This window comes from Rhagoletis pomonella, unplaced genomic scaffold (genome assembly GCF_013731165.1).
Source record: "Rhagoletis pomonella isolate Grant_MI unplaced genomic scaffold, Rhpom_1.0 Rhpom_scaffold_00001, whole genome shotgun sequence".
Taxonomy (NCBI): Eukaryota; Metazoa; Arthropoda; class Insecta; order Diptera; family Tephritidae; genus Rhagoletis; species Rhagoletis pomonella.
Genome location: NW_023458555.1, coordinates 19,864,704 through 19,874,949, shown reverse-complemented (window position 1 = coordinate 19,874,949; position 10,246 = coordinate 19,864,704). Strand labels below are relative to the sequence as shown.

At 34.9% G+C, this 10,246-nt stretch overlaps 1 protein-coding gene across 1 annotated transcript in view; it reads left to right on the top strand.

The window, feature by feature from the left end:
- Positions 1-1,517: 1,517 nt before the first annotated feature.
- LOC118738900 overlaps positions 1,518-10,246 on the top strand; it is a 171,795-nt gene continuing 163,066 nt past the window's right edge. Inside the window, exon 1 of the mRNA XM_036469973.1 lies at positions 1,518-1,813. The gene's annotated coding sequence lies outside the window, so the exon portion shown is untranslated. The remainder of the gene's footprint in view (positions 1,814-10,246) is intronic.

The following is a 10,246-nucleotide window of genomic DNA, read 5'->3' as shown; positions in this document are numbered from 1 at the left end:
GACTTCTACCACATTGTGGTAGATCTGCCACTTTTTGAGCATTTACCACATCTACCACTCAAGGTCTGAAATCTACCACATATTCACGTTTTTGAGTAGTTTTATTTTTGCTTGACATAATTTTCTCAACTTTAAGAGCAAAAATTGTCCAACACTAAACACTATATGGTAACAAAAATGATACAATACAAGATTCCGCATTCCCGGCGACGATGAAATTTCTCAAGTAAAAGTAAACAAATCCGAATGGGAGAATAAAATAAACTGTAAAATAGTAAATTTTCTCAGTAATAAATTTTTCAACAGAAAACGCGGTTTTATTGTGTTAAATTGCAAAATATATGATTTATAAAAAGAATTAATAGCAAAAATGTTAAAACACGGCGGTTTTTGTGAAAGTATTAGCAAATTTAAGTGCCTGAAAGGTTTCTGAGGCGCTGTTTACTTTTACTTGAAAAATGTAAAAATCCACAAATCCCAATTAGCTGTTTCTGGAACGTGCCACATTTGTTCGCTACTTCGTGATGTGATAAAAGAAAAGCTGGCAGCACTGCGCAAGGTTGCAGAGATCTTTTATAATATGTATGTTCGAAAAAATATCTTAATATGGAAGGAACTGCTTTACACTGTCAAGGAAAAAAATTTCCGAAACTCAACGCAATTTTAAGCAACTTTAATCTTGCACTTTATTATGCTAAAATTAAATTTTTTTAGAGTCTAATTAAAAAGTATGTCATATGGGTGGAACCTTGAAAAATTTTTAAATTTTTGTACAAAGTTTGATCCAAACCCAAAGATTTACCATATTTTTTTGAAATCTACCACATTTTTTTCCAGATTCTACCACACAGAATTTTTTTAAAGTCCGATCAGTGTTTCTGGCTAGTATATTTCAGGTCGAATGGATAAGGATTGAGTGAGGTTGCATAAATTATTTTGTAGAGAGTAAAACCACTCATATTTCAAAATGGTTCTCATTTTTATAAAGCAATTGCATTTCTGGCTAGTATATTTCAGGACGAATGGATAAGGATTGAGTCAAGAGCTTGTGTGCGAAAATACAATTTTAGGCAAAAAATGTCAGTTACGCGGTTTTGCAGATTGACGACACGCGGTTTTATACTTTAAACGACGATACGAACATATGTATGTTCATGTGCATACGTACATGCATAATATACCTCTCAGCACGGGTAACCGACGCTTCAAGCCGGAGGTACGAGTAGATAGATAGTTGGGCAGTTTGCAAATTTGACTTAGTTTGATTCAACACACTTGCGCGCGTGGTCAATTCTGATAGGAGCGGGATTTCTGTTATTTTCGTAATTTATTTGTGGTTTCGGTCCACGACTTGGATTTCACGCCTATTGCGCAAAGAACAAAGGATACATTGTTGAAGACCAGTGAAAATACTTATGCGAAAATATGTGTGTTGTTTACGAAAAAGTTCTATTTACGATCCTGTTTGAAGAGTGAAAGTCCTTGACCATAAAACTAAAAACAAATGTAAAAAAAGAATACAATACATACATATGTATATTCACACAGTTATGTATGTATGTACTATACATATGGATGAATATTGTTGACTTTAAGTGTTTGACTTCAGGGAGTTTGAATCTTTACAGGATATTTAGTGTTGCCCTCAAATTGTAAGAGTTACAACGGTAATCATTGCAATAGTGCAAAGAGAACAAAATTCTGAAAGTTATATTGCGTGATAGTTGTCTGCGATTGTCGTTTTATTCTACATATAATTTTTTTTTTTTAATCTGAAATATTTTGCTGTGAAAATTCATCGAATTGCTTTTAGGTAAGTCAGATTTAAGAATAATTATTTCGCCACTTATTATTAGTTCTTTATTATGGCATGTAGTTATACTCCAGTAAAAGAATTATATGTGCGATACTTCAACTTCAACTAGTTAAATGAAAAATCAATATTAGATCTTGGTTATTTTTTCCTAATAACTGTATTCATTAACTCTATCAAAATATACATCACTGTATAACAAGATAATTTAATTGAACCATTTTGTTGAAAGTTTCGTACAAAATATTTATATGTGCAAAGAAACAAGTTTTAGGTTACCGAATATTTAAAAAAAAAGTTTTAAAGATAATTTTATTTGTTGGTAATGGATTGTATTTCTATTACAAAAATTTTATTTTTGTAAAATGCAAAAAACGAATTTCGTGCCATAGACTGGGCTGTGGTTTAGCGATTTATTTCTTCACACTAAGTACCAAACCTGTGTTTATTATTAATTGTTAACTTTTACTTGTGACAGAGAGATTAAAATACATTTAAATTTTTACGGTAAGTCATGCTGTTCCTAGTAGGTAACCTTTAGATATGTCATTTTCACTTTTGGGGATTGTGTAGGGCCACCAAGCTTACTATTTCCATAGTCGTTGGGATTTTTTAAGGAAAATCTTATTATATTCTGCTGTCTGACTACTTCAGCAGTTATTTAACTACCTTTCATGCACAAAAATTCATTACTCTTATATTTCCGGGCTCTTCTTCAGATAATTCAATGCCATGTGATATTATGGGCCATAATATAACTAGGAAAATAGTAAAACGGTTTTGATTATGAAGATAGCTTCTAGCTTCTATGTGTTTAGGTTTTTACCACACAGTCATTTGTGTAGTTTTCTGTTGAAAATATTTGACACTGGAGTACATAGGCGGAAACTGAATAGTTCATTTTGCACATATAAATATTTACTATTGTTTGTGATAACGGTAGTTAAAATTATAAAGGAACATCAGCTTAACAAATGAAAATACTTATAAACTAAAGGCTTTTATAATCGCATACAGCAAAAAGTTTTACCCTTCTTTCATAGAGCGAAAATAAGGAAAAACATATTGCACATACAATTCTTTTACTGGGGTATGTTATACAAATGCGAGTAGAATATTTTATGTAGGAGAGTGCATAGAGCCCAGTGTGCAAACATCTAGCACATATGTGGTGGATCTACCACATATTTTTTAAAATTTGGGTTTCTACCACATCTACCACACAAGGCTTAAAATTTACCACATTTTTAGACAGAACATTTGTTTACAATTTTCACATACCTCTAAAATTTTAACTCAATTCTAATAAATATAAAAATTATTCAACAAATTTAAAAAAACGTACATCATAAATTTCACTTTAAATATAGCTGCGCCTTAACTTTTTAATATTTCAAAAGTCCGCATATTTATTTTTAATATTTTTATTGAGCTTTGTACCACGATTGTTTATTAGGAAAAATTGAAAAAGTCTAAGAAGAAGTCTAGAAAAAAAGAAGTCTGATGAGGAGATGTGGTGATCTCCGAAATAGTGCTATAACTTCTACCGCTTAGACTTTGTTTCTTTTTCAATTTTTCCTAATAAACAATCGTGGTACAAAGCTCAATAAAAATACTAAAAATAAAAAATGTTAACAAGCCACAATAACATTGACAAGTCCGCATATTTATTTTCACTGTTGCCAATTTGGTGCTTTTCGTACGAAATTTAGTGCTTTTCTTTATTCAAAACGCGAAAATGTTTAAGTTTGGTGCTTGGTGCGTTTTTTGGTGCTTGTTTTTAGTTTAAAGACACCAAATCTGTAAATCTGTAAAACTCGAAGCTAAAGTACCCGTAATGACAATCGTAAATATATTAGAAATTTTACAAAAATATAAACAAAATCATGGCACAATGGCAATCGTAAGCGAGCATATGTTTGCCAACAAATTTTTGACACCAAAAGATTTTCCCCACTGTGCGCTCAAATAAGAAACATTTAAAAGGGAAATCAAATTTATATACGTTTCAGGTGTCTAGCACTCGGAAAGAAAATTTCTTTATGTTCCTTTAGTTTACGAGATCATAAGAGCCTACAGCGTAAATTTAAACTACTACGTAGTTCATGAAACTTAACTTTTTGTTTTTGCTTTCGTTAGACAGGAATTGTAGAAAAAATTATGCAAAACGAAGAAAAATTTATAAATCATTCTTGGATCTAAGCGAAGCGGCAACGCTGGACACAGCTGCAAATTAGAAAATAAGAACATAAATGTTATCGTCGCTTGGACGAAAATATTTGAATTTATAGAAAACAAAAAAAAATCCGACCGCCGAGCAACATAGACTTTTATTAATTTAAATCATCATCCCAACAAAAATTTTATGCATATAAAGTCCATTAAGTACTCCGATAAAAATTTGGTGTTTTTTTTTATTTATTTATTTATTTATTTATTTGTCTACAGAACTCTTTCTTACAGACTATAGAAATGAAATGAAAGTTTTGAATTGTATCAAATAGGACTTAGTTAAATAAACAAAAAAGATCGAGCTTAAATTGTATAATATTTACACTAAAATCAAGAGCCCCACAGTAGCTATTGCATAATCGAGCACATCGCACGAGAGGTTCATTAAATGCATAATTAGTCTTATTGTTTGACTGAGTAAATAAGCGATTAGTCCTTAAATTATGAGGAGAAATATGACTCTGAAACAGATCCGATAGCTCACAGCAGTTGATATTGCCGTTGATGATGTTATATACAAAAATTAATGAGAAATACGCCATTCTATCGCATAGTGATTGCAGCCCAAGTAATTTGCGGCGCCCTATGTAATGAATATGGTCAATTGGCCAGTCGATCTTATAGATAACCATTTTTGTAAAAACCGTTTGAACTTTTTTAATTTTATTTGCGTGAACCTCATAGTAAGGATTCCATACTAGGGAGCAGTATTCAAGCCGAGATCTGACTAAGGCAACGTAAAGCGACTTCAGAGTGTGAGGGTCTTTAAAATCAGAGGAATTTCTTCTGATGAAACCAATCATTGCGAATGCTTTAGACACAATGTAGTCAATATGTCGTGTGAATGAAAGCATGGTGTCGAAAACAACGCCAAGATCTTTCATCTCGTAGCTACGGCTTATAATACAATTGTTCAAATTGTAACCATAATCAATGAAATTTGGCTTCCTAGTGTAAGTTACAGTGAAACATTTTTTAACATTCAGAAAAAGATTATTTATAGAGCACCATTGTTCGAATGCATGCAGATCGGATTGCAACTTTACGCTATCTGATAAGCTGCGAAGCTCTAGCAGAAGTTTTACGACGTCTGCAAACATCAGACAATTGGCGAACTTGAAATGATTCGGCAAGTCGTTTATAAAAAGAATGAATAGCAGTGGACCACAGTGAGTTCCTTGAGGTATGCCAGACCATGCCTCGACAAAAGTCTTTGATACAGAAGTGCCAATTTTTACGAATAGTTTTCTACCCTTCAGGAAACTAGCGAAGAAATCTAGGAGTTTACCACTTACTCCATAACGCTCCAGCTTATACAACAGTATTGAATGGTCGACCTTGTCGAAGGCCTTTGAAAAGTCAGTGTAAATTACATCTAACTGAGCATGGTTTTTAAAAGCATTTATTATTTGGTTAGTAGCTAAGAGGAGGTTAGAGCAGGTAGAACGCCCAGGGACGAAACCATGTTGGCATCTACATATAAGATTGTCTACATGATTGAAAAGTTTTCTTTGGATTATGTTATCGAATAATTTTGCTATGGTACTCTGTTTCACGATAGGTCTATAGTTACAGACATCGTTGATCCATGAGTCCATAAATACACCATGATTTATACATTTTTTGAATAGCAAGGACAAGAGTGGAGCCATAATATCAGCACATATTTTTAAAAAGTGAGAGGAAAATCCCTCACTATCAGTTTTAAAGCTAGATTTTAAATTAGAGATTGCTTGCAAGTTGCAACATATCTTCCGCACATATTTCGAAAGAAGTAATGGCTTCCACTGGCTGTGGTGGGAGACTATGAAAAGATTTGGTCTCATTCTTTCGTACACTTTCTGGAAAAAGCTTGCAAAAAGCTCGCATGACTCTTCAACCGTCTCAGAAATACTACCCTCATATTCTAAACTGGTTAGGAAGCCAGTTGTTTTCCTTTTTGAGTTAACGTATTGCCAAAAACTAGCAGGATTCGATTTAAGACTAGATTCAACAGAAAACATGTATTGCTTAAATAAAAAAATTGTGAAGGACGTCAAATTCTTTCCTCAGTTTTAAAAATTTCAAACGATCACTTTCTAAATTGCTAGACTTAAACTTTTTGAAGGCTTTGTTCTTTGTGTTCTTTAGATTGCACAGTTTTGAATTAAACCATGGTTGCGCACGATTATGGATTTTACAGGCACAAACTTAGTTATTGCAAGCGAAAGATTCTTACACAACATTTGGTAACAAACTGTGGGATCGTCCGAAGTGCACAAGAACCCCCAGTCAGTTTCTTTAAGGACATTCTTAATTGCAACGTAATTTGCTTTAGAGTAATTAAACTCAGGCGCACGTATGCTCGATATACTGTTGAAGTTATAAAACTGAAAATTAACAACTATAGCTCTGTGGTGTAGCGTATTTTTTGAAATTAGAGTGGCACATTCTTCGCAGGCAATTTTTAAGTTATTAGAAGCGAATATTAAATCTAAGATTCTGCCATTGTTATTTAAAATGGAGTTACATTGTTTAAGACCCTGGGATAATACTGAACTAATAACAAGAATATCTACATCTGATTTGATGTTATAAGGCAGTAGATTTTTGTCATGGTCTAACCATGATATATTGCTTAAGTTAAAGTCGCCTAAGTATATTATTTCATTAAACTTAACTGAATTCGTTATATAACTTAGGTTATCTAAATGTTTCTGATGACGTGCTACATCGTTATGATCAGACATATATGAAAGTAAAAATATAATAGACTTATTATTTGCAAATTTTACATTAACACAGACTTGATCAAGTCTGCCTCCAACACAATCCAGCTCAACAGATTTACTGCACAAGTCTGATCGAATTGCAAGTAGGACTCCACCGCCTTTATGAAGTCCTGTGGCATTCGAACAACGGTCATTCCGGTATACATTATAGTAGCTATCGAAGAATTCAGTGGACATAAAATTTTCATTCAGCCATGTCTCGGTAATAGCAATGATATCGTATTCGTGTAGTGACACTTCGCGATAGAACTGAGCAGATTTAGTGCGCATTCCACTCATATTTTGATAATATAGGGAATATTCAACACATGGTACATTTACAAGAGATTTAGAACACGGCACGGCTCTTATGCGGCTGTATCTACGTTCCCCGCTTGGCGGAAAAACTTAAATGGGCGAATCATTACGTTAGATGGCCAGATTTCTGGGTTTAAGAATTTGTCATAATGCGCCAAGGAAATCCCTAATTTGAAATTAACGTGCTTTAATGTTTTAACATCCACATTTTTCTTTATGAGCATATGACAAGATATTAGATTTGAGTCAATAACTGTATGCTTAGACACGTTAGCGACGATCTCTTCTGTGGTAACAGAAGGCTTAAATGATGAGAGGTGCAACCACTTTACTTTATCTGCGACGTCTAATTCAGCACTCGGATTGGAGCCAACGATTAGATGTGAATTCATCTTAAGCTTTTCTGAGGCGCAAGCAGCATGAGCAGAAGTAGCGACAATATGCGGCGGATCAGCAATGGTATCTCCTTCTGCAGAGACAAATGAGCGAACCACGCTGGCATATGATGTAGGTTTATGAGCGGCCGACTTAGAGACAGCAGCATTTGAAACAACATCAGCATTAGAAGCAGCAGCAGCATCAGTCGACGTCGCTGCACACAAATCAGCGACGGCTTTACATTGCTCGACTGAGGGAGCTGATGGAACGTACTGCGAGTGATCGGTAGAGTCGCTCTTTCCAGCGACAGTCGAACGGGACTGCTTTTGTTTGAGTAATGCAGCAACAGAGGCGGCTGGCGTATTGACAGTGGATGCGGGAGAGCTAATTTTTTTTTTTTTTCGAGTAAAACGCGATTTTTCTTGGGTTTAGTGCTTTCTCAAATTCAAAATTTGGTAACACTGTTTGTATTTGCTAAAGTAGTATGCAATTGAAAGGAGTTCTTTGTTTCATCCTATGGTTTAATATATACGCATACGATTGTTATCCGTTATACGTTTCCAAAAGGGTCGAATATTTTATTGACTTAATAAAATGAGACTTTTTAATCTGACAAAACACGGACAAATACTTAATTCTTAATTACATACTATGTGTATATGATATACATAAACTTCGAACACCGTCTTCAAAAGAGGAATAAGGATTATTCCCAAATTAATAAAAATATTTTTACTTCATGATAATATTCTCTGACTAGAAAACTAATGTTATACATACTCGTTTTTGCATCAATTGCGTTGAATCTGTGCCCCTTGGACGACGGTGTGCGATATCTATACCCAATATAAGTATGAATTGCAAAATCTACCACATCTTATTCACATCTACCACATATTTTTGGTGATTCTACCACACTAAAATAAAAAGGGGTTTGCACACTGATAGAGCCCCTTTTAAAGAGTCTATTAAAAGATAGCACTACTAAAAAATTTTCAACTTTTTATCTGAGATAAGGCTTGCCATTTCTCTATCAACTCATAACATTATAAATAACATGCGAACAATTAAGATTTTGGCCTATTTTGGACGTTACGTAGCATAGAAATTTAAAGCACGATGTAGTGAACAAAGGTGGCGCCCATCTCGTACCGCTATTGCTAGCGTTTTGGCACTTCTCTCTCAAAGTGCACCATTGTGACGTCATACACAATTTATTCTCAAAAATCCTCTTTGATGGGCGCAATCTTGTATTCTATGGTTCTTGAATTTGAAGTATGTATGTATAGCTCTTGCTCTATCAAATGCCGTTAGGCCTGCTCGAATATCTTTTTTTCCACGAGAAAGTTTATTTTGAACTTTTTAAACTACTACGGTGCCTTTTTTAAGGAAAAGCAGGGGGACAGTAGTGAAATTTTCTCTATTCAAATTTCCTGGCGAAAATAAAAGATATTCGTGCAAGCCTTACGGCATTTGATGGAGCAAGAGATGCGCTTTAAAATGCTATGTATGTGTCTTTTTTCATGGCAGAAATACACTCGGAGGTTTTCCATTGCCTGCCGAGGGGCGACCGCTGTTAAGAAAAAACCTTTTTTCAGTATTTTTTTGCGATGTTGCTTTGACTAAGGGCCCTACGGAGTGATTGCGCGCACTGCTAACTACTACACCACAGCGACCGCCCTATTACTTAGACATAAAAAAGCAGTTTCAGAAGTGAACTAATGTCATTTAATTATTTTAATTTTTTCTAAACGGTTATTATGCCAAAGTGCATGATTGCGAAAGGAGGGGAGGGGCGTTCGACGTCGCGACGCTGGGCACTTTTGGGCAATTTTGAAAGTCCCAGCGTCGCGGCGGTCCGCGTTCGCGCGCCGCCCGGCGCCACTCCGCGTCCGACGTCGCGGTCGTGCTCGTGCTCGTGTCCCCCACCCCCCTCCCCTCTTTTCGCAGTTATGCACTGCTGGCATTATAACCGTTTAGAAAAAGAATAGTAATAAAATTACACTAGTTCTTTTCTGAAACTGCTTTTTAATGTCGCAATTAATGGGAATTATTGCATATGGTGTGATCGTATGCACCCCACCGATGGCGGAATTATACCAGGTGAAGTAATGGGAGTGAGGATAAAGATTTTGACACTGCCTTATTTGAAAATTTGCCTATATAATGTGACTATAAGACAGCCGAATGTCAGAAAATCAAGCGAGAAAACTGTTTTATTACTTCACCTGCTTATTGCGCCATTCATCCCACCTGCTTGTACCGAGTATACGTTCAAATTTAGAAGTTTGAGAGTAGGACAAAAAATATTACAGATTTTTACATCACTATTTCGTACCAGACGAAGCGAGTCTTCGTACACGAAATCCACAGTTCGGATTTAGTGAAGCAAGTGATGATAATGCAGAAATTTTAACTGAAGATAACACCCGATTTACATGATTCAAGTACATGAAAGCAATTCTTGCTCATTCTCTTTTGCGTTTTCCATTTGCTTTTACACGTTTCAATTCTGTTGAATTCAAGTTTTTGGTTTTTTAAATGGAAATCAACGAAAATGCCAAAAGCAAAGCAAGAAAGTTGAAACGACTTGACGGTACAGACGCATGTGTACTCGTCCCTTTTCTTCTCACCCTCTCTCTTCCACATGCGAACAGAATTGAATTCAATAGTTGAACTGTGTAAAAGCAGTCTAAAACTCAAAACAATATTTTTTAATATTTTTATTGAGCTTTGTACCACGATTGTTTATTAG